At 50.4% G+C, this 25,528-nt stretch overlaps 1 protein-coding gene across 3 annotated transcripts in view; it reads right to left on the reverse strand.

The window, feature by feature from the left end:
• Nucleotides 1-23,867, reverse strand: part of TIAM1 (TIAM Rac1 associated GEF 1) — a 147,001-nt gene extending 123,134 nt beyond the window's left edge. For 2 of the 3 annotated variants that reach the window (XM_056497159.1, XM_056497143.1), the window contains exon 1: nt 23,794-23,867. The gene's annotated coding sequence lies outside the window, so the exon portion shown is untranslated. The remainder of the gene's footprint in view (nt 1-23,793) is intronic. The other variant, XM_056497176.1, reaches the window with a different exon arrangement.
• Between the last annotated feature and the right edge of the window lie 1,661 nt (nt 23,868-25,528).

Genomic DNA, 25,528 nt, shown 5'->3' on the forward strand with positions numbered 1-25,528 from the left:
AGCTGCCCCAAAGCAGTGATGCCAACTCTGGAGGGGTGCTGGGGTGCCCCCCCCAGCTCCTCACAGGGACACAAAGCACAGAGCAAACCTGTCACAGAGTTTGTTCAGGAGGACACAGATGCACAGGGACAGAGTATGCCCCTGGCACAGCTGCTCCTTGCAGTGATGCCTTTTCATTCTGCTCATTTCTGCTTTATTTCCCTTCTTGTCTTTCACAGATACCCATTACTCAGCAGTGGTTGTAGGATTTTATGTTCACATATGGTTTAAAGAGGTGGCTGTTTAATGTTCCCTATATGTAAATAACTACATGCTGCTCCAGTCCCTGCTGAGCAAGTGAAGGAATGATTAGATTATAAATCTCCAGCACAGAAACGTGTCAGGTTGGTTTTTATCTACAAACACATTAGAGCTTACACTGGGTTACATTTGCTATCTTCCCTTTTACCCACAAATTCCCACTGCTTTTAATGAGCATATAAAGCAACCAGCAACAGGAAAAATCATCCCAGAAAGCAGGAGAGGCTGAGGGAGCTGGGAAAGGGGCTCAGCTTGGAGAGAAGGAGGCTCAGGGGGACCCTGTGGCTCTGCACAACTCCCTGACAGGAGGGGACAGCCAGGAGGATCAGGCTCTGCTCCAGGGGACAGGGACAGGAAGAGAGGGAACAGCCTCAGGCTGGGCCAGGGGAGGCTCAGGGTGGAACCAGCAGGAATTTCTCCATGGAAAGGGAGCTCAGGGGCATCCAGGGAGGTTTGGAGTGCCCATCCCTGGAGGTGTCCAGGGAACTCCTGGATGTGGCACACAGTGCTCTGGTCTGGGGACAAGGTGGGGATGGGGCACAGACTGGACTGCAAGGGCTGGGAGGGCTTTTCCAGCCTCAATGAATCTGTGATTCCATATGGATGACACAGAAATTCCTGCCACCTCCATGCTGGTGCCCCTTGGGAGCAGGAGTCACTGCACAGGCAGCTTCACCTCGAACCAAAACAGCCATGGGAAAACCATGGAATCACAGACTGGAATCCCAAAATGGAAGAGACCCTTAAGCCCAGGCAGCTCCAGCCCCTGCCATGGGCAGGGACACCTCCCAGCAGCCCAGCACAGCATGGCAGGAGCCAGGAGGGCAAACACCTGCAATTTAAATGACTCTGCTTTTCCTGCACTTGTGGCATAACCCAGCGCTGCTGCTGGAAACCAAAACACGTTTTTCAGTGTAATTTATCATCTATTTCACATGGCTGACAGTGTTCATTTCAAATCAAAGCTCCCAGGCCAAGCACATTAAACTATTTCTGTTTTTCAGGAGTGAGTGCCACGAGGGCCAGGAGCAACATTAACATACCCACTCACATTTCCAGCCTGTCTGGTATCACAAACCAGCACGGAGAGAATAATCTTTTGAACTTTCCAAGGTGGAGAAACGCTCTTTAAATAAAAAGGAGATACATAAATCCTTGCTCAGCTGGTCTCCCTTCCTTGCTGAGCCAGGACAGACCATAGGAAACACCCCTGATACTCCCAAACCCTGCAGATCAAGGAAAGCAAGGCAGAGCTCTCCCCTACAGCCACAGTAAATAGGAGACCACCATCACAGGCACCCCCTGCTGCACCCACAAAGGCATCAAAGTCACTCAAGTGCCACCACAAAGGTGCCAGGGCTTCCCTGAAGGCACCTGCCTGGGTGGTGGGTGTAGAAATCCATCCCTGGTGGCAAACAAATGAGCAAAATCAGGGAAAGGCTCACAAGGCAGAAATGAAGATGCTAATCAAGAAGGCAGGAGTAAGGAAAATAACCCTTTGGCCTGTGCAAGCAGGCAATAGATAGCCTGAAACTGGGTATTAATTCAATTTATACAAATGCAGTCCAAGCTATCAAGTTTGGGCATAGCCTCTCTGCAGTGAGGAGTCATTGGAGTGAACACAAGAGCTACAGGATCCAAAAGATGCTCCAGACCAACACTGCAGAACGAGGATGGAAGGCACCCCAAAGATGCTCAAGGTTGCTTTTCCCCTCCCCATCCTACCCCACACTCTCCTGATTCACTAATGAGGAATCCTTGCCCAAATCCAGCCCCTGTACCTGATTCCTGCTGACCTAAAGTTATCCTGCAGCAGATGATGGATATTTCCTACCCCAGCAGCCTCTGCTGCCTGGCATTGCTCTGCATATTAATGATCCCTAATGACACCTAAAAGCCTCTGCAAAGTCTCACATATGGATTTTACCACTTAGGCTGAAGCCATAAAGAGCCAACAATGGCAGAGTGTGTTTAATGACCAAAACCAAGCAAGGAAAGCATTCATTAAGACATCACCTGACTCTTGTGGAAAGGGGCATTAAGACGATTTTTCTCCTGGACCAGTGGTGGGAGGTAAGGAAGGTGATGAGTAATACCAGTTTGAAAGGGATCTTTAAAACATGCTTTATTTTAGCTGGCAGGGAATAAGCCTATTGAGTGGAAGCAGGCGAGGGGGAAAGATGGTCAGGGGAGGGAAGGAAGAGAGCTGCCTGTCTGTGACATTGTCAGCCTTGGACAGTGATGGAAGATTAGTCCTGAGGAATATAAATCACCTGCAGCCAGGGCTCCTGGAGTGCACTGCTTCACTGTCAGCTGATCCTCACCTCCCAAGATCAGGATGGTGACTTGGGGGGGAAGGCTGAAAAGAGGGGTTAATTAAACAAAGAGGCAAATAGGCAAGAGACTTGAGGAATTGATTAGACAATGAAAGTAAATGACTTGGCAAAGCAACCCTGGTATCACATCCAACAGATGCAGTGCTGTTCTAGTGATTGATATTCTCACTGGATGCTCCTGCAGCAATGGGGAGTGCTGGGACCTTTATGGGGGTAAATGAAATCACAACCCAGACACTGCCTTTTCTACTCTGTGCAGGGAGGAAAAGCTGCCAGGGGCCTCTTCATCCAGAAATCAACACATCACCAAGGACTTAGGAAAAGAATCACTCTGCCAAGTAAGACTCAGAAAAACATATTCATCAATCTTTCATGGCATTTGTTGTTTGCTTGCTTCAGGAGCAGTGCATCCAGATTCACACAGGTGACCAGAAGCAGAAACCCAGGGTCCTTCCTGGTGTCTGCACTACAGCTAGACTCCACATTTTCCACACTCCCATGCAAATCTATTTCTGTTTGTTTGCAAAGTCACACGGCCAGGGGAAGGCCCAGAGCCTGGGGAAAAAAACACATGTCAAACACAGACCATGCCTATGTTACTCATCCAAAGGTTATTTAATGCTTTTATTTGCAAGATATGGGTAAAGAAAAGACACTTCAGTCTGGTTTCAAGTCTTGAATCGTTGTGTTCATGAGGTCAGAACCACAGCTGGGATAAATTTCCTCCCCACCACCATCAATCCTGGTGTTGGAGCACTGAAACATTCCAGCTGATGGTGCAGACTGCCCTGCATTTTTAACCTTGATTATACATAATTGTTAATCACTGACCCATTCTCCGGCCGCCCTGGTTGCTAAGCGACCCGTTTTTGCTCCAGATACTTTTTAAAGCTGGTTAAGAAATGGCCAAAAGTCAACAGAGTGAGGATTGAGACTAATGGGGACAGAGGGAGAATCACCCACACCTCTACCTCATACCCAAAAAACCACTCTGATAACACCCTGGGACCTCTGCAAGCCCCTCAGAGCAGCCCTGGGCTCCCACACCTCCCAGGGAAACCCAGGCTCCTGATGGGAATGAGGGCAGGCACTTCAGAGACATAATCAGGTAGAATTCACCAGGTGAGGGCAGAAATTGTCCAGCCCATGTTTCTGTGCCCATGCCACCCCTCAGCCCTCCCTTCCCATGCCCTGCCAGCTCCCAGCTGTGCCCAAATTCCTTCTGCTGCTCCCTGCCACAGCCTGGGGCTCTCATGCCCACCAGGATCCTTTGGATTTGCAGGATGAACTCAAGAGTCCTCCAAGCTCCAAGACTTTTACCCTTCTGGCAAACTAAGTTGAGTGGGCAACAGCCACAGTTCTCCCTCTCCTGTCTTTGGAGAACATTCTAACACTTGCTGTGTTCTGTACTCGCAGGGCAATCTCCTCCTGCTGCTCCCTCTCATGAACAGCCACTGTGGTGTATCATGATTAGCTACAGAAACACCATTCAAATCCCATAGAAACACCATTCATATCCCATAGAAACCAGTGGTTAAAATGCTACAGATTCACAAAAAAGAAAGACCAAGAAACTACATGAACTGTTAAGGAGGAACTGAAAAAAAAAAAAAAAAAAAAAAAAAAAATCAGGATTTGCAAGGTTCTGCTTTTTCTGTCTTTTCTTCTTTTAAATACAACCTCATGGTGTGGTTCTGGGCACAGCTGGAGTTACTGGTGTAACCAGTGTAAATCAGACCTCTGAGATCAGGTTCCCAAAGCAGCTGAGCACTTGAGTAGGAGGCTGTGGCCACGTGCCAGAGTGGGAACTCCAGTAGCTGAACACCTTCTTGTTTGCATGAACTGTTACCAGTTCAATACATTGATGCCTTTTTGGAGTTTGAGGGGTTTTTTTTTAAGTTTGTCTTGAGACATTCAAGAAAACTTAAGCACAACCTAAGACGTCCAAGCTGAGGACAGGTCTTGGAGCAACCTGGGCTAGTGGAAGCTGCTCCTGCCCAAGGCAGCAGGGTGGAGCCAGATGATTTTTAAGATCCCTTCCACCCCAAACCAGTCTGTGATCCTCTGATTCCATAAATTATTGGGTACATACACCCAGACTGCAAAGGCTTCCAGCTTGTGCCTCTCTTTTTCTGTAATAAATCACCTTCTCACCAAAAGCAGCCTGTGCTACACCACCAATGTTTTATGAGCATACCAGGCACGGCTTAAAGCACAGTTTTGTAAACATGGGGAGAAAGATCTGGACAGCAGGATGATAGCCAGGGACAACAAGTAAACAAAATGCAGAGAAGTATAAGGATCATGAGGCTGCTACGAAATCATTAGCTTGGAAAAGAAATGATTAAGCAGGAAGAAGTCACCCAAAACCAGAGGGCCCTGTGAGTAATCTAAGCACTTGTGTTTGGCTATTTTTTGATAGTGTGTTATAAAGGAATGACAACCCTAGCCCTGCTTGCCTTTGCTGCTGCTCCCAGGGCCAGGCAGGTTTAGGGAACTCGGTGGGAATAAAACCAAGAGTTGTGCAGCACAAAACTCTGTCACTGCCCTGTCAGCCACTGCAGGCAACACGATCCCATCACCTCCAGCTGACCCCAGGAAGTTAAGCGTTATTTCATGAAAAATCCTGGATCTGGCTGATGGCAATCTGCCCTCCAGACAGACCTTGCACAACCCCAACCCCGTCCCAAAGCATGGCCCAGCGGGATTGGGAACCCCAGACAAACACTCCCAGCACAGCAGCCAGACACAAAACCAGGGGCTTGGGGAATTAAGCAGCAGCCTTTCCAGTGATGCTGCAGAGGAAGGGCTGGAGACAGCCCAGAGCAGGAAACTCTGCCAAGCCAAACTCGGGAGCAGCAGTGCAGAGCTTCCAAGGAAAGAAAACAAACCCTTCTGGGCTGGGAAGTGCCTGGAGCACAAAACCTGCCCTCTGCCTTCTCCCAGCCTCGAAGGATGAGTGGGGAGAGCAGGACACTGTGTCTGCACAGGGACAGACACCAGGGGACAGACAGACAGCAGAGGTCCTTCTGTCTCAGGGACGCACACGGGACAGAAGGGACAGCGCTGGCTCAGCCGCTCCTGTGCAGGATCCCTTCTGCTGGAGAGGCCTCCCCTTCCCAAAGAGCCATTAATCCACCACCCCTCAGCTCTAAAATTCATACAAATGACTTTATTCATAATTAATTAAGGTCTGTAAATGTGGAAATTAAATTACCATTTACAGTGCAGAAGGAGATAGCACAGGAAAACCTGGATGGCAGCGACAGCTCTGCACGGATCAGGAGCACAGGGGGGATGGGGGCTCTCTGGCTGGCATGTTGAGGAATTATACATTAGCTCAAAATACAGATTTCAGCACCTTTAAAAGGCTGCTCAGGCCCAGTCACAAAAGACCTTTATGTCTTAGGTTCCAAATTAACCCCAAAACTCAGGTGCCCCTCAGCTCAGCTGTCAATAATCCCCACTAGGAGCACATGTTCAGGACAGCAAAAACCCCAGTGTTCCTTTTGTCACTTGGCTCCTCTGCTGGCAAACAAGCTGTTGGAGAACAAAGGAGCTGCTGCTCCTCACATGCATGCAACCTCACCTTCCCACCGGGATCAGGCTGCCAGGGAAGAGAGAACATACAGGAAAACAGATAAAACTGCACTGAACACGGGGCAGAACTCACTCGAGGTGCTGGGAGCTGGGGAGGGAATGGGATGAACAAACTCAATGGGATGAACAAACTGCAGCTCAACACCACCCCGAGCCCAGCTGTGCCACATGGCTGTGACAATCCATGGTCACCTATGTTTGCTCCCTAATTCACAAGGGAAAGCTTGTGAGAAGTAAAGCTGAATGGGTGGTGGGGATGATTCCATGGTGACATCCCTGACAGCCCAGGGATGCACTCAGTACTAGAATCCAATACAAGAGTGAGGATCTTTTTTGCCTTATAGTCAGCTCCCGGTTTTCCCAATTGCCAAGGGGTTTTTAGGATGAAAAGATGGTCTGTACACAATTACTCAAAGGGACCAGGAAACAGACGTGTCCCACACACTGCCATGCTCAGCAGGGCAGGCAGATTGCAGAAAGGGTAATGGCCATGTTGAAATTCTGCAAAGAAGAAAAGGTTCATGTATGTGACCTTTCTGGTTCTGAGCAGCCAAAAATAACGATGCACCCAGTACAGGGAAGTTTCAGGGCAAGATTCCCCCCAGAAATCCTTAGTGAGGGCTGAGTGGGTGCCTGTGCCAAGTTTTCCTTACAGAGGAAGCAGGAGAAGGCTCCTTGCTGCACCCCACAGGAACCTTTTGGGATCAGCCCTCACTTGGCAAGGCAAACCCACCATGCCAAGGAACAGCACAGGCATGTTTGGTGCTGGAAAAGCAGGCTCTGGAGAGATGGAGAATGTGGATAGCAGGAACAAGAAGAACTGCTCCGTCTGGTCCCTCCTCCCCACGCGCCCATGGCCACCAAGCCGCTGTCTGTGTGACTCCGGCCACCTGGTGAGTCCCTGCCGCCGTGACACACAGGGATGTGGCATTCCCAGAGGGATCCACGTCTCCAGGCTGGTGTGATTCATGCCTCCAGCTCCACAGGAGCCCAGGTCAGCTCCGGAGGGGTTCCTGGGCTCCATGAACACAGTCAGAGGTGAGCACTCACAAAGCGCCTGCAGGCACGCTCACACACACAGCAGAGCACCAAAAGAAATGCACCTCCAGAGGAACAGGCAGGAAAACCCTGCAATATATCCAGCAGACAGAACACAAACATAGTTCCATTCTCCCTTCCAGTTCAGGCTATTCCAGCTGCTGATGCTTTCAGCCCCACAGAGGCCGAGGCTTCACAAGTCAACCCAAGGGCTGGATTTACACACCACGAGTGTAAGAGCACAGCAGATGCCCTAAGTGCAATTGGTATTTCAGTGCCAACCCAAGGGAGATCACCTCTGTGTGTCTGCACCTCCAAGCTCCAGCAGTGATCACAGTGGAGCCGAACAGAACTCTTGGATTCCCATTGGAACAAATGACAGTTTTAAAGATCCAGCTCAAACTGAGTCCAGGGAAGGGCAAGAAAGCTGGTAAAGGGTCCAGAGAGTTAAGTCTGAGGAGGAGAGGCTGAGGGAGCTGGGAAGGGGCTCAGCCTGGAGAAAAGGAGGCTCAGAGGGACCTTGTGGCTCTGCACAATTTCCTGACAAGAGGGGACAGCTTGGGGGGGTTGGGCTCTGCTCCAGGATCAGGGACAGGAGCAGAGGGAATGGCCTCAGACTGGGCCAGGGGAGGCTCAGGGTGGACAGCAGCAGGAATTTCCCCACGGAAAGAGAGCTCAAGGCTTGGCAGGGGCTGCCCAGGGAGGTTTGGAATGCCCATCCCTGGAGGGGGCACTCAGTGCTCTGGGCTGGGGACAATGTGGGGATCAGTCACAGGTTGGATTTGATGATCATGAAGGTCCTTTTCAACATAAATGACTCCGTGGTTCAGTGATGGCAGCACCAAGTCAGGACAACATAACAAGAGAAGGTGAGAAGTGAGCTGAGATGCTGCTCCCAACTCACACTGCACAGAAACATCCCACCCACACTCAGGGCAGCCAAAGGCCCCTCCAAAGGCAGCTCTGCTATGACTCGCAGGCAGACCTCTTCCTGAACAGCTCCAGAGTTACACCATGTCCCAGGCAGCCAGGTAAAAGGTATTTCAACAGAGAGATGCTCCCACTCCCTCGCCAGCACAGCTCTTTCTGCAGAGCACTGTTCTGTGAAGCCTGGCTTAAATCAGACCCCACTCCTGCAAAACACACCCTGCCCTCCCATTCCCATCACACAAACCCTGTGGGGCTGCTTCCAGACACCCCACAAACCTCCGGGAAGGGTGAGCAGGGAGCACCATGCCCAGCTCCAGGACTTTGTTTGCACATTTGCTGTCTCACTGCATACCAGATAATCCCAACCATGTGCTCAGAGCCCCCGAGCTCCCTGCTGGACCTGAATGCTGCCATCCTCATTCCTGCCCCCAGCACTGGGTCAGGCTCTCCACAAGGAAAAGCCACAATGCTCTGACAGCCCAAATCCCAGACACTTGCCAGCAGCACCAACACAAACTCTGCAGAGGGGCAGGCAGGAAAACAGCAATTTCCTCATCAGAACAACTCCCATTCACAGCAGGGCCCAAACCAGCAGAAACACCTTCTGCAAACCCCACCTCACCAAAGTGAGAGCACCTCACACATCATAAATACCCTTCCTGAGCTGGGCATCAAGGGCTTTGCTTCCTAATGAGCCTCTTCGAGCCAGAGCAGACAATGACCACAAAACAATTACAAAGAATAATATGGGAAAATGCCCATTAGGAAGAGTACATGAAAAAAGCTTCAAAGGAGATAAAAACTTTGACAAAGACACTCCTCATTTTTACCCAGCTACAGACAGTACTAATTTAAGGGAAAACATTTGGCTGAAAAACAGAATCATAGAAGAGAATTTGCTTTAATTATGTAACTGACTTCCCACACAAACAAATCCAAGCTATGGAAAACACTTTTAAAATGGCACGAGTTGAGCCAAAGAGGAGAATATGCCACAGTAATTAATGTTTCTTTGCAATCTCTACAAGGTATTCACCATTTGGTTTTGCCCAGGGGAAATAAACACTGCTGCAAACTGACATAAAACATTGCTCCAGAGTCAAATCTGTCTCTGCCCCATCCTGTTTTCTCCCTGGAAAAATCCACATGCGATGATCACCAGGATCCCAGGGAACTGCATGCACAGGAAAAAAGAAAAATGAGATAGATATGTAGATAGTTAAGAAGAAAGTGCACCAGGCAATTAAAAATAAAAGAAGAATATAAAATTCCTTCACATCAGAGGCGAAATCATCATCCAGCCTATTGCACTCCATTAATTTTTTAGCAGTGCTACCCATTCAAGGCAAAAATCAGACAGAGAATTTATTCTTCAAGACTTTTGAAGCAAACCTTATTCCAGAAATAGGAGAAGCAACCTGATAGCAATCCATTTGCAGTGAGAAAAAAGGGATTCCCTCTTACACACAGCAAAGTCAGCAGCAGAACTCCCCAATTACTGCAGGCTGGTTTCAGCAATACATCTGATGTGAAAGGGGCTCACAAGCCAAGGCTTAAAACGAGCCAGTAAAGTCAAACACTTTTGCAGTGGAGCATTCAGAGGTAGTGGGTTTTTTGGGAGCTTTGACATATTTATTTATTCATGGCATTCCTCCCCAGTTTGTGACACTGTCATATCAAAAGCTCAAACTAAACCCCAAAGGGGAAAATACGAGTTTATTGTATTTTATATACTGTTTAAACAGCAGGAGGAGATTTTTGGACCCTCTCTCAGGCAGCAGCCCCAAAGCCAGGCTGCTTTCCCAGGGAAGAAGCCAAAAGCTTCTCCTGTCAGTGGGATGCTCACACAAGCCCTCCTTGATTTAATTTGGGGTTAGTCCTGATCTCTTTGCCTGTAGAGGAGGAATTAACAGTGGGAAGGAAAGTCTTCTCTGTAGCCCAGCAAAGATGTGACATGAAACACAGCCCAAATTCCCCCAGCATCCAAACTGTCTCCAATGGGAATTCCCACAGCCAAGAAAGGGAGAGCAACAGCAAATCCACAGAGTCACAAGAGGCACAAAGCAGAGCAACAACCTCCCACCAAAGACTTGTGCTGAAATAGCAGGACATCTCCTTTTGTAAAGAAAAAAAAAACAGACTTCTGCTTAAAATATATTTTGGAGGTTTCATAAGGGATGTTTAAAAAAAAACTAAAACCCTTTTAATTCTTTGTTAAAAGGAAACATCCCGAAGGAAGGACCTAGGAAGAAATGAAAATAAACTCCTGCCACAGATGCACACCACTGACTCAAGACCCCTCTGCTGAATGCACACATGGATTCCTCAGGCAGGGCTTCCCCTGCACTTCCGAGTGTTCAACTCCTGTGCTCTTAACACTGGATCAAATAAATAAATCAAATTGAATACTGTATGCATGAGTAACTCCTGACTTCAAATATTTATGTGAGCCTATTCTCACTGCCCCTGATGTGGGTCATCCACAGTGCCAAGACATGCACAGCAGGGAGGTGGCACCAGTGACCCACGGTGTCCCTTCAGCCTGACCCACCTGGATTCTGTGATCTGGGGAGGGGCAGGTTTGACTGCAGGTTTCCAAGAGAAGGCTGCTCCCAAACCTTATCCTGCACTGCAGCACCACACCAGTTAGATCAGCACAATTAAAACGAGCCAGAACAATCCGATTACAGCTAGGCTGGCTAGTTTCTCACACAGACAAGCTTAAATACATTCTTAATTAGCTATTTTAAGGAAGCTCAGTAGTCTCTTTCTAGGACCAGCTTTCCAGAACTCCAGGGATCACCAGCAGCAGTTTCAGAGGTGGGGGGAAAAGCCCAGACACGTTTCCTTGTGCAGAAGCCCCACGGAGCCCAGGGACACACTGCTCCCCTCGCCAGCCCTGGGGCAGTGCAAACCCTCAGCACAGGCTGCCTTCAGCCCTGGCTGGGCTGGTCCCACACCTGGAGCAGCAGCCACATGCCAGGGCCAGAAGTCTCACTCAGTACCCACTCACTGTGGCAGGTAACAGAAGTACCAGTGCAAGAGCTGCCTTTATTCCCATTATCCACTGTGACAGGGAGCTGGCAGGGTCCCTGCAGCTGAACCACAGGGCACAGCATCCTCTGATAGATACTCACAGCCTCCTGCTCAGACTTGGATTTATTTTCTTTATCAGTGTTTTCTTTGTGAGGCAGACACTATTGTATGTGAAATGCTCAAGCACGCTGGGTCACCACTTTAACACAAATAAATACTGAGTGCTATGCTGAGTTATATTCACCTCAAAATAAGAAAAAAACCCACAACTAAAGACACTACTTGAACGAAAATAGCAGCATGTTTACTTTAGGCCTCTGGAGTGGGAGCAGGTATTGCAGCCCAAGTACAAAGAGGGCAGAGTAAGTGGCAGCAGCACTCTGATAACAAGAAAGGGAGATGAAAACAGACCCAAACAGCAGAACAAACCTTTAACAGATCTGAAAGGAGAAACCCAAGGTCTGACAATCACTTTGACATCACTGTGATTTTTATTATGGATGGAGAGATTGCTATTTAAATTCCCTTAAACACTATTTCTACCAGTTATATCTTATTCTGTAAAAAACAGTTACACAAAACAACTCTACTTTGGCACACTTTTGGGCACTGAATTTTAGAAGGTTCCAAAGTTATATGAGTATGGGAAATTTTAATCTCAGCTAAGAGAAACAGCATTTCAAACAGAGAAAACATTGGCACAGGTTAGCAAAAGAAATTGATTGGATCTCTTTCAGGGAAAGGGAAAGGGAAAGGGAAAGGGAAAGGGAAAGGGAAAGGGAAAGGGAAAGGGAAAGGGAAAGGGAAAGGGAAAGGGAAAGGGAAAGGGAAAGGGAAAGGGAAAGGGAAAGGGAAAGGGAAAGGGAAAGGGAAAGGGAAAGGCTGACAGAATATTCTACATATGAGAAATGAATTTTTTAAAAGCAGGGTGTTTGGGGTGTTAGCTTGTTTTTGACACAGAATTATTCCTTTAGAACAGCTTGTTCTTTCTATCCACACTGAGGGGAAATCCAGAATTGCCAGCCCAAGCTGAGTGAAGACACTTCTAACTCCTTGACTCCCCAAGTGCCTCTGTATTTTCATAATCCCTTATCACAGAAACTCCTGACCTGGCAGGGCCCCTCAAGGACCATCCAGTCCAGCCCCTGCCCTGCACAGACACCCCACCAATCCCACCCTGGGCACCCTGGCAGTGCTGCCCAAACTCTCCTGGGGCTCTGTGGGGCTGTGCCCATTCCCTGGGGAGCCTGGGCAGTGCCAGCACCCTCTGGGGGAAGAAATCCAGACACAGCTCCAGCTGTTCTCTTAGGTATTGGGGATGGTGATTAAATGATCCCTTCTCACAAAGCCCAGTGCAGGCCTAGAACCAGAACAAGCACGGGCTTTTCCATTTTTGGCACAGCTCTCCAGAGGATGCAGTTTCACCATTGAAGTACAACTGACAGCAAAGATCAAAAAAATATTTCAGTGACATGGAGAGAGACACTCAGCTTAGATCAGCACACCAACAGTGGTGCTGGGAAAGCCCTGTGCAGACCCCAGGCAGGGAAACACCCCTGAGTAATTCTGAGAAATGCTTAATTACTCTCACTGCTTCCTTTAGAAACTTTCAAAAGTATAAAAAGTTCAGGAATTCCCAGCTTCTGCTTGGAAGAAGGGTTATATTCTTTTTAGGACAGCCCAAAGAGAGACCTGTGTCCACCACAGGTATTATGTTGAATTATCATCAGTGCCACTGTTTTCCCCTCATTCTAACCCAGGTTTCCCCTGCACAAACAGGGTCACAGAACACAGCTGTCTCCCCAAGGTCCCCACCCAGAAGTGGGTGCTGACAAACCCCTTCACATCAAGGGGGCACAGAAACCCAGCAGGAGACCTGCCTGCACCTAGAAGATTATTGGTGGCCCCATGGGATAAACAGGTCCCTGTCTGCCTGGGCTGGAGCAGATGAGCCATGAGGCAAGAAATCCACACATTCCTTCTGTCAACAAGGATTTGGGATGATCTGAGAGAAGATCCCCAGCCCAAGCTGCTCACATTATCCTGAGGCTCACTCCCACCACGCATGAGCTCTTCCCTCTCCTGCCCACCAAAACAGAATAAATTGTCTCCCTGTGCATGAGACTCAGTTGTTCACTGATTCCAGAGACCTGGAGCATCTGCAGCAGGCAGTTCTCCCGAGGCATTTCCTGTCCTGCCATTCCCAGTTCCCCACAGGATGATTCCCATTAGGGTGCCCCTGCCTCCTCCCCAGGATTTCAGCTGCTGTGGATCCTACAGGCTCTCAGCAGAACTCTGCTTCCAACCCTTACACAGCTCCAATCCTTCTGGAAAATCCTTCTTCCTTCCCTCTTTCCTGTCCATCCATATCCCTTTGTTTTTGTCCCCCACCCCAGGATGAAGCAGACAGGCAAGAGCCAGGCTCAAGGATGTCCTTCCACACTTCCAGCACAAGGAACAACCTGAAGCATAACTTCTCTTCAAGAAAATTGGGGGTGTCTGCAGGAAAACTATGGATTTGCTCCTACAGCTACACCAAGCTGAGAGTTTGGTTTTAAGCACAGGGCTCAGTCCCCGTTGCTGCTGTCTCTCCTGCTCCCACTGCAGGGCAGAAGGAGGCAATGAGGAAAGCACTGCCAAAAAAAAAAAAAAAAAAAAAAAGAACTTGTAATGTACTCCATTGGAATGGAACAATCCAAGTCAGCAAGAGGGTACAGGAGAAAGCCCAGCAAGCCCTGGTTTCATGCCTGGAACAGAGGGCCAGATCAAGAAACCACACGAGGGGCCAGGGCCAGAAGCAGCCACCAAAGCTCAGCAAGGAGGCACAAGTGTGCCAAGGAAGTGTGCAGACCCACCTGGCCAGAGCCCCAGGTGCCCAGCAGCAGGAAGGGAACCTGCTTTTCCTTCCAGCAGCAGTCCTGGCACACCTGCCCTACCCAGGGCACACAGCAGAAGCCCCCCAGCAGCCACATCCATGTGCCCCAGGAGCTCCTTGGGACTGAACAGTTCAGTTCTGTGAAACAGTCAGGAAAACCAGAGAGCCCTGGGGGGCAGATGGGGGCAGATAAAGCCTACCTGGAGCAGGGAGCAGGGGCTAAGGCAAGGAGATGACTCCCTGCCACAAAAATGCAGACAGCTTATCTATCAGACCCTGGGGGTCCCTTCTCAGGGATGTTTTCCCTTCTTTTCCGGGAAGAGAAAGGAGGGAGGAGTGTCTTTTGGCACTCTTGGATAAAAATACAGAGCAGAGCTACTCTCTGTTGGCCAAACCTAGGAGCACTCCTTCCATCCCCTGCCTCCTCCACCCCAGGACAAGAGGGGGAGGACACCAGTGAAGATTCCAACCCGCGTGGGGAGGAGAGGCAGGGAAAAGGGATGGCATGGCTGGACACTGGGGTTTGGAGCAGCCAGGGACAGTGGAAGGTGTCCCTGCCCATGGAAAGGGTGAATCTGGATGAGTTTCAGGAACCTCCCAACCCACACTTTTCTGTGATTACCTAAAGTCCCAAGTACTCTAAGATCTTCCTGTGATTGTGATTTAAGTTCAAAACTTTACTATTTAGTAGCTTCATATTATGAATACAGAAATACAGAGTGGAAGAAAATTCAGTGTGGTGTGAGAATGCCTTCATGGGATGAGGGAGCTGACAAAGAGCTCCTTGTTCATCCAGGGCAAGTTCACCCCAAATCCTGCCCCAGCAGGTACCTCCAAACACCCAAAAGTGCCCAAAGGAAAACTGTCCTTTCATTCTCCCAATCTGCTGAAGCCTTCCTGTGATGCAAATCAGAACATTCCCCTGGAATCACATGCTGCCAGCAAACAATTTCCACGTGTAGAAGAGAAGTAGGAATTTCACACCAATTCCAAGCTGAAAGCTAAACAGCTTTCATTTGGGACACAAGGACAAAAACGTGCATTGCCAACAAATAATTGCCCAGAGTAAAACAAGGCACTCAGCCTCTCCCATACAAGCCTTTCAGAGAGGACAGAGGCACATCAGCGGGGTTCCAGTGCAATAATTACAATTAATCCATTACTTAATCTCCTAATCACTCCGGGCAAACACCATTCTCAGACATTTGTAAACCAGAGAACCATCCAGGCTGGAAAAGCCCTCCCAGCCCATGGAATCCAACCTGTGTCTGATCCCCACCTTGTCACAGCACTTAGTGCCACAGCCAGGCCTTCCCACCTTCGTGGACAGGCCATCCCAATGTCTCATCTTGCTGTGAAAAATCCTGCTGAACCTCCCAAAATGACACATTCTTTTTCAAACCATCCTACTCACAAAAATTCCACCGAGAAAAGAAAGAGGAAAACGCCCAGGTAACACCAGTTGTTTCATTCAAAGCTCCAAGAAAAGCAGATTCACAGCCAAGGCCCAGAAGCTCCCCACACTGGGGGGATCCCACCCTCCTGTCCAGCTCCTTGGGTTGTGGTTTAAATGGTTCATGGTCCATGAGCTGCTCCAGTAACTGGATATGCAGAACCCCCAGCAAGTCCCTCTTACTCAGTATATTCCACCTAACACACAGAGAACAGATTGAAACAGGCAGGGAATGAGTTTAAGCACCCCGTGGGACACAATAAGTCTGTGTTACCCACACAGTCAGAGCAGACAAGGGTAAGAATAGAAATTCTGGCAGTTTTTGTGACACTTCCGTTCTGTGTCGTGCGTAGCAGGTTTAGGAAAGACCTCAAACACTGCCTTTTTCTTTGCTTTACTACCAGAGGAAAGAAAATATTCCAGCATGGGAGCCCTGAAGCTGAAATGAAACCCCTGTAATTTGGGTTCAGCAGAAGTTGGTACAATTCAGATCTTGGCCATAATGAGAGGTCTCCAGCATTATCGACCGTCAACAATTACCACTGGCCAGGCACACAAACCAGCTTTGTTCTGCACTGGAAGCCACAAATGCAAGCAGCAGTAATTGCTACCAAAAGCAAAGCACACAAAAACCCCAGCCAGGCCATGCAAAGTAACTCTCCAAAGAGTAATACAGGAATGGACTCAGAATTCTTGCTATCTCCACTCACAGCTTTTAAAAACCAAGAGAAAAATGCAATACTGTATACCCAGCAAAGCAGGGGGCTAGCAAGGAAGAAGGATCCTAAAAAGACACTTGTTAATGATTAGAAGTTGAATGCATGTTTAATGGAACATCCTGTTCATTAGTGATGGAATTCCATTAGCAGTTTAAGGGAAAGTGACACATGGAAGAGACAAAACGCAATCAGTTTCTCCTGGAACTGCACACATTGCCACACTGAGCCTCAGCAAGCTCATCCCAAGCCATATAAAACCCAAATCAATTAATACTAATTGCTCACCTTATTTTCACAGAGGGATCTTTGCACTCCAGCAAGCCTCCATAAAAAAGCAAAGACAAAAGGCGATTTGTACAAAAGCAACTCACTTGTCTGCTGTTTCTGTGTTCATTTAGCTATGCATTTCATTATGCTGGCAGGTGATTCTGTCAGCTCCAGTGCCTGTCCCCACAACCACCCCTGAGCAGAGGGGCACCACGAGGCCATCCTGCTGTCAGAACTCACAGAACAAACAGAAAAAGAAATTCCAAAGCCACTGACTTCATTGCCAGGTCTCTGCCAAGGTGTCAGTGTGGCTTTCCCAGGAAATGTGTTTTAGCAGAAACAAGCCAGGATTTATGTGCACAGAATCCTGGGATCTCTGGAGATCACCCAGCCAAGTCAGGGTCACCTGGAGCAGGTGACACAGAACCCTCCAGGTGGGTTTGGGATGTCTCCAGGGATGGAGACTCCATACTCTCCCGGGGCAGCTGTTCCAGGACTCTGCCCCCTCCATGGACAGAAGTTATTCCTCACACTGAGGTGGAACTTGTGTTTCAGCTCATGACAGGTCCCCATCTCAGATCACAGACACCAAACCCTCTGGATCAAAACCCACTGCCATCTCCTGAAAGCCTGATGGTACCAGGACATCAGATTAAATGGAAAAGTTAACTGCAGTCAGCTCTCTCTGTGGGTTGTTTCCCTTCCTGAGCCTCTGCAGCTGCATCACACCTGCCCAGACGTCAGGGGAGACTTGTGGAGAAGGAACAAGCTACAGATGGAGGCCTGCAGCAAGTCCTGCAGGTAGGAATGCAGCAATGCAGGTGGGGCATGAATTTAGGCTTTCATGGCAGCTCCAAACTGCACAGAAACTCCCCAGGAACTCGCTGGGTGGTCAGGAAGCAGGACACTCAAGGTTTCAGACACCCTTTCCATAAGCAAACTGAGGTGAGGGGCTGGTGCAGCCAGAGCCCTGCTGGAACAGGGAGGGAGAGGTTTTTGTCCAAGTGACACCAAGAGTCCTTTCTGCTGGTGACAGAAGGCAGCAATTTCCAGGGACAATCCCAGCAGAGAGCTCAGTGGAAGGGCTGGAGAGGCCATCCCTCCCCCAGCCATGCCAAGGGGCAAAGGCAGGCTAAGTTTGCCTTAGAAGAGGCAAAGTGTGATGGGCTGGGGTATGGGGTAATTTGAAACAGCAAAGCCTGCCTGCTGCTACAGCAATGCATGCGTCCCACAGACAAGCAGGAACTGGATCCCAGCAGGAATTGCCCTGGCTTGCTGAGAGCTGTGTGTCTGTCTGGCTGAGCACTGCTTCTAAGTGAGCCTGGAAAGCCAGAGGGAGACTGAAGCCTTGACAAATCTACCAGGTTACTGTAAAACACAAAAATTAAACAAAAATATATAAAAAAGGGGGAGGTAAGGAATCAAAAAACCCAAAAGCCAAGCAAAACTTTCCTAATGCCGCTGGCTTTCTGCACACTTCCCCCTGCACATCAGACAGACAAGACACAGGCAGCCAGGATATTCATGTTCTTGCAGAGGAGTGCTGGTGGAGCAGGAAAAGTCGTGGGCAAAGAATTCTGCTGCAGCTTTCTGGCACGGGGTTTTACATCTCTAGATATAGGACGTTTTGAGTGAGAGATGAGAGATGTTTTCCAGCTGTGGTTTAACTGCAGACCAGAGACATTCAGCTGCTCTAGAAAGGTAGTTCCAAGAGCACTTTTTGACAATAAAGGGAGAGGAAACTCCAGTCATCTGATAGTGCTTTTGTCAGCCAGTCTGAGCTGTGACTGAGGCAGGATGAGAGGGGTCACACATGGGGGAAAAGATTTCTTTCTTTAGGTGCTTGCAGCAGCAGGATTGGGAGAGCAGGGATTTGGCTCCCGGCTCCTCAACCCCTCACACCAGCAGTGCCGAGTCCTGCCCTGCAGCAAGGCACACAATTAGGCAAAGCAAACGAGTTGTCAATAAACCCTTGAGCGTTCAATGAGATGTTGCTAATGGGGAGGCAAATGTACACTGTCAGAATCCCTGCCACGAGAGCAACAATCCCCAAGTTATGCTTGATGTTTCGGTGATGAAGCTATTTTCAGTTACTTTGAATCTTCTTCAGGAAAGGCAGTCTTGGAATAAAAAAAAAAAAAAAAGAAGAAGTCACGACTGCTCTGAGCTGAGATGCACACACTTAATCAGTCCAGGTGTTTAAATTATTTATCCACGAGGAGGAAAGCGGTACTAATCTTAGGCACAGCGCACACGAAGGGGAAAAGCAGACACAAAGACATGCCAAACGCTGTGATGCGGCACAGAATCCTCTCACGCACACGGTAACTGTGGCCAGAGGTGTCCCGAGCGTTTGTTGCTGCAGCCTGGGCTGCAAAACTCGCAGCTCAGAGACTGGCTGCTGCCAGAAGAAAGGTTTCCCGACCGTGAGGTGAAACTGTTTTCAGCCAGCACAAAGTCCAAAGCTGGTACTCTCCCTAGCTGGAAAGGGCAGAACTTTAAAACTGATTTTTTCCAAACCCAAACCCAGTGTCTGGGGGAAATCACAGCACTTCAGGAATTGCTTTGCCCCAGGTGAGCGCCACATCCAGCGCTCAGGACTGCCCCTCCTCATCACCGACACCCAGAAAACAGCCTTTCCTCTCCTCTCTGCCCTGAGCCTTCTCCTCCTCCCTCTCGCCTGCCAAAGCTGCAGGGAGGCTGGAAGATACACGGCATACCCCACTGCAGCCTTGCTCCCATGGGAACAAGCTCCAAACTAAAATCCCTTCCCGGTCTGTGCCGTATCACAAAGCTTGGGCTGAGCACGGAGAAGGAAAAACCTTCACCTTCCCTTAAAGAGACTCGGGGAGAAGTTCAAGGTGTTGCAGCTCACTTCCAGCTGCTGTTTCAATCATTTTGTTTCTCTAATCTGGGCAGCACACCAAAGATCACAAGGTTTGGGTTTAAGTTTCATTTCAAAAACGTCTCACAGGAGAAGAATCATTCCCCCAGTTTAGCAAAGCCCAAAGGCTGCTGACAGGGCTGCTGCAGGCAGCAGCATCAATGGGACACTGCATACCTGGTAAATACGTAAGGAGGAAAACACTGAGCTGGAAGGCAACTAATAAAAATAGAGAAGAAGACCCCTGAGACACTCGCTTTGCAATTCCTTTTTACACAAGCCAACACTTAAAGTCTCCTGGCTGAGGTTCCCCAAGAAACCTACAAAGCACTTTACAGCATCATTGCTCAAGCCGATACAAGTACCCAGCAGGTCCATTTCCACGGGAATGTTACTTTTGTTACTGACACAACACTTCGCTGAACAAGGCAAAAGCAACAAGGAAGCGACACCCACCGCTTGGAAAGTAACACAGCTCTAATTGAGCTGCAGTGGGAAAGTGACTTCTTGTTATACCCAAGGTCCTTGAAAACACTGCTCAGATAAGTGTCTGGGCGACACTGCGAGAGGGACACGGTCTCACAAGGAGCAGCAGCCAGAGGAGAGGGGAAAGTGAAGGAAAGGAAAAAAAATAATTGCCCAACTGCCCCCAGTACAGAGGATCCTGAGCCCTCCTCCTCATTTCCAGCCTTCATCTGATGATTGTTTTCAGCTGACATCAGCCCTTTTACAGCGTTCTCCCGGACGATATTTTTATCATTAGTTCTGGTTAGAGACAAGATCACGGAGCCACAGAATCTCCTGAGCTGGCAGGGCCCCACAAGGATCATCAGTTCCAGTCCCTGTCCCTGTCTTGCACAGACACCCCCCCAGTCCCACCCTGGCAGCGCTGCCCAAACGCTGCTGGAGCTCTGTGGGGCTGTGCCCGTTCCCTGGGGAGCCTGGGCAGTGCCACACCCTCCAATACCCAACATAAACCTCCCTGGCACAGCTCCAGCCCTTCCCTGGGGTCCTGTCACAGAGCAGAGATCAGAGCTGCCCCTCCGGAGGAAGCTGCAGACCCCAGTGAGACTCCCCTCAGTCTCCTCTGCTCCAGCTGAACATCCCAAGTGCCCTCAGCTGCTCCTTGTATGGCCCCTCCAGACCCTTCACCATCCTCATGTCCCTGCTTTGGACACTCTCCAACAGCCTGACCCCTTTTTTACATTGTGGAGTCCAAAACTGCCCCCACTCAACAGGGCACACGTCATTCCTTTCTGGTTTTTTGCTTGGGTTGGTTGGTTTGGGCTTTTTTGTGGATTATTTGGGGTTTTTTTAATTAAAGTGCCTTTGGCACTAACTCTAAGCACAATTACTTTGGGGGCTGACATTTCCCATTTCTGTTTTCATGGCAGAGGTACACACACCTGAAGAAGATCTGCTTGGTCATTCAAGGCTGTTAAACACGTTCTCAGATAAGCACAGCTGCGCTTTTAACAGCAGCTGAGATTACAGAATTTAAGAAAGGAAAATTTGATATAACGTTTCATGCTTTAGTTAACAGTCTTCCAAGACACAAAGCTGCTCCAGTTGCTCTGGAAACTGTAACTTGGACACAACCATGCAGATACATCAGCCCCCTGGCTATAAATGAAACCACTTTAGCAACACTGCACATTTGTATGACAAACATTTATTAAAGCAAGCATCGCATCCCGATCCTCCTATAGCACGGGCACATCCCGTGGTCCTCCACAGCAGTGCTCAGCTCTGATTTCCTTTGAGCTGTAAGGGACACGACTGGAGAGTCAGGGGCTGTGCACCTACCACTGAAATCACAACCCCCAGGTGAGGGAGAAAGGGGAAATGCAGGTGGGTGTCCGAGGGATACACCATGGATTCCAAGCAGGGCTGTGCCTTTCACACCCCAGGCACGGCTGGAAGCCAACACCAGCACCAAAAGAAGGGCTTGGAAGACAAAGGGACACACTGGCCAGGCTGGGATTTGGTGCACATGCTCCTGGCCCAGGAGGAGGCAGCGGGAATTTGGGAACAGAGCAAGAACAGCCACTGGGAGAAGGAAAGCAGGATGCTCAAACACCGAGTAGGAGGAATGGTGTTCTCACAGAGGAGGACTGGACACAGCACCACACCAGATGCCAGACACATGGGCTTTTTAAAAACAGGGGGAAATATTCCATACACAAACGACGGCCTGAGTGCTGGTTGCTGTGGAAACCATAACTTTGAATTCAGGGGCTAAAACCCAGCACTGCTATTTATACCGTGCTCCTCACTACAGCACGAGGACTTCGCCTGGAAAGCAGAGCTCTGGTACTCACAGACACGGCTCTGCCCCCAGTTACACACGCGGATCCCCTCACACCAGGCAGCACAAGGCTCTCCCGATGCTCCTAGCCAATGAAGGACTGCACATCATGACCACCTCTGATGGGCAAAAAAACCCTCACCGCTGCCTTTCCTCTCCCAAACAAGCCCAGGTGAATTCCTGGACAGACACGGGGAGGGAGTCATTGGATTCTGCTTCGGTCAGAGCACCCAGAGCCACCAAAACGGCTGTTTCAAACAGCAGTTTATCTTGTCTCCCTCAAGGCAAATTCCAGTCAGCATCACCTGAGATGATGCAAGGCCAGAGCCCAAAGTCAGTTATCATTAGAGATGACGAGCATTTGTGCAAGGACTCCAGAATATTGCCTTTAACGTTGCAGAAAGCATAACTGGGTCATTAATGCAAGGATAACAACAACAGCACAAAGGCTGCAGAATAAACCATTTTGGGGAGAATCCCTGTAACAACACGCATTTTCAAGCTGCTCTGCTGTTGGAGAAGGACATGGCTTTTCCTCCATGGGAATCATGGTTCTGGGCAGCACGAGCTCCCGGTGACCTGCCTGCAGCCAAAGCTGAGGTGAGCCAACTATGTTACATTCCTTTTCCACCTCCACCATTCCATTCTTTTGGAAGGGAAGAAATAGCCCCATGCATTCCCCACCCACTCCCCAATCCTGCTTTCCCCCAAACAGGATGAAGGTACAAGTGTAGCACAGCCAGCAACTATCACAGGGTGACCATCCCAATCCAAAACACTTCCCAGGCACCTACTGGTCCCCAAATCAGTGCAGAAGGGCAAAGAAGGCAAAAGCTGAGAGAGAAACACACCTGCCAAGGTCACTCACACCTTCAGAATCCCACGGGACTGTCCCATCCCTGGGAAGCAGCAAGGACAGCAGCTCCATGCAATCCAACGCTCTGCCTGCCCAAGGCAGGGTTTTCCAGGGGAAGGGCAGCACAGGGACAGGAGTGGGGATGCAGCAGACAAACTCCTGGAGCTGCCAAGCCAGGAAGGATAGCAGGAAGTTGCTCTCTTGTGGGATTGGGCCCTTACAGCATAGGTGAAGGAGGTCTCGTCTGCCCTTGCTCAATAATTTACATCACAGCACTGAAGTGTCATTGAAAACGACAGGAGCATTTTAATAATACAGGAAGGGAGAAAGATGCTCTAATCACAGACACACAACTAACCTCTCCATGGATATCAGCCTCCCCTAATTTGCACCAATACATTGTTTAATCAGCATTTCAAGATTATTATCAACTCCCAGGTGCTACCTACTCCCTAGCCACCGTCAGTTTCTGCTAGCCTAGACCTCTGGACCATTGACGAGGAACAGCATGCCAGTTTCCCCCAGTGCAGGACCATTGATACAGAACATGCCAGTTTCCCCCAGTGCAGGACCATTGATACAGAACATGCCAGTTTCCCCCAGTACAGGACCACTGATACAGAACATGCCAGTTTCCCCCAGTGCAGGACCGTTGATACAGAACATGCCAGTTTCCCCCAGTGCAGGACCATTGATACAGAACATGCCAGTTTCCCCCAGTGCAGGACCACTGATACAGAACATGCCAGTTTCCCCCAGTGCAGGACCATTGATACAGAACACCGTGTCAGTTTCCCCCAGCGCTTCCCAACCCACCGCGGCAGCCCTGTCCACCCGCACTGGTTCCTGCCATTCCACCGGGAGCGTTGTGCCAGCGCTCCCCGCTGCCCCAGGGCTGGAGCATCCCGGGAGCCGTCGCCCCGCGCTGTGCCTGCCGCGGTGACCGTGCGGCCGGGGGGCACCTCGCTGCCCCGCACCGCTCACCGCTCACCGCTCAGGCACCGGGCCCGGCCAGCGCCGCCCGAGGGGGTCCCGCAGCCGCCGCGCAGCCCCCGCGGTGACGATCCCAGCGCAGCCCCGGCGCTGCCGGACGCTGCGGCAGGGCCGGCTCGGGAGCCGCCGCGCCGAGCGGAGCGGGAACGGCGATGCCCGCGATGCCCCGGCGATGCGGGGACGCGACCGGACGCGCACTCACCTGCACGGCGCGGGGGACGGCACGCGGCGGGCGGGCGGTGGTCGGCGGTGGGTGGCGGGTGGCTGGCGGGCGATGGCCGGCGGGGGGCGGTGGTCGCTGGCCGGGGGTCGCCGCCCGCCCCGGGAGCCGCTCCCGGTGCCCGCCGGGCGCCCGCGGCTCAGCGCGCGCCGCCGCCGATAGGCGCCGCTGCCATATTGATCCCTCCGCCCGCCGCGGGAACCGCCGTCCATTGGCCGAGCCGCACGTCAATCGGCTCCGGGCCGGCCAATGGGCGGCGGCGGCGGGGCCTTTGGACTCGGGGAGCCCCGCGCGTGACAATGGGGGCGCGCGCGGGAGGGAGGGGCGCGGGAGCGCGGCGCGCGCCGAGGCTCGGCCAATGGCGGCGCGGTGCGCGCGGGGCTGCGGAGCGCGCGCCGCCCCTCACGGCTCCCCATGGCCCCTCATGAGCCCCCATGGACCCCCATGGCCCCTCACAGCCTCTCACGGCTCCCCTTGGACCCCAATGGCCTCTCACGGCTCCCCTTGGACCCCAATGGCCCCTCACGGCTCCCCATGGACCCCCATGGCCCCTCACAGCCCCCATGGCCCCTCGCGGCTCCCCTTGGACCCCAATGGCCCCTCGCGGCCCCTCACAGCTCCTCATGGCTCCCCATGGCCCCTCACGGCCCCTCATGGCCCCCCGTGTCCCCTCACAACCCCCATGGACCCCAGTGGTCCCCCATGTCTCCCCATGGCCCCTCACAGCCCCCACGGCCCCGGCACCCACGGCAGCGCAGCGCTCTCGGCTCCCCCCGCTGCCGCCGCATGCCCGCATCCCGGGGAGGAATGAATGAAACCCCCTCACACCCTTTCAGCGCTGTGAGTCACTCCCTTGTTGGCCAGGGAGTGTACGGCAAAAATCCACACAGACACCGATACAGAACTCTTTCACCTATTCATACGTTTCATCAAATAAGGGCATTTCTGAATACACAGCTCTCTTTTATTAGTTAGTGTTCTATCCTACTGGTTATTGATTGCTCACTTCATACTAATTAGCCCATATTTTTAGTCTTTTTAGAATCTATTTCCTCCGGAAGGGCCTTTCCAACACATCTACTGACTTTTTTAGTCTCTTCTTTACTTTCTGCTTTCTGCAGAATGTCCCTGTGGTCCATAAATTCTGCTTTCCAGATGTCCAACCTCACCGATCCATCTTCCCTCCCAGGCTCTGTTCACTGGAGCACATCAGAGTTAGTTTATCAAAAGTTACCGTTTCAGTCATTCCCTGTGCTGTGCTCCCATGAAAGTAGCTTATGACAGCTGTGCTAAATGCTGGCTAAGAGAAATTAACAACAGAACACGGTAATTAAGGTACATATTGGTTAAGATAAATTAAAACAATTAATTGGCAGTTAATTAAAACCATTAACTAAAATTATAAAGCTCTATTGTTTCTGACTATGCAGTGAGGAACTGTGTGAGACACCCTCTCCTCCCTGGCTCCTGACCCTTTCAAAGAACCCAGGATCAGTGCTGAGCTTTCCCCATCTCTGTCCCAAAATATGGAATGTGCCAAAATTCCCTTAAATAGGATGTTCTGTTTCCAGCCTAATCAGCTAGAAAGGAGATTTAATCCCAGAAACAGAGCAGCCAACAGGCTCTAGGTGATACCCAGGTGTTAGAAAATACAAATGACTCGCTAAGATGTGGGGCTGGAGGTGTTTCCATGATGTCAGACCTGGGGGAGGT

This window comes from Oenanthe melanoleuca, chromosome 1 (assembly GCF_029582105.1).
Source record: "Oenanthe melanoleuca isolate GR-GAL-2019-014 chromosome 1, OMel1.0, whole genome shotgun sequence".
Lineage (NCBI taxonomy): Eukaryota > Metazoa > Chordata > Aves > Passeriformes > Muscicapidae > Oenanthe > Oenanthe melanoleuca.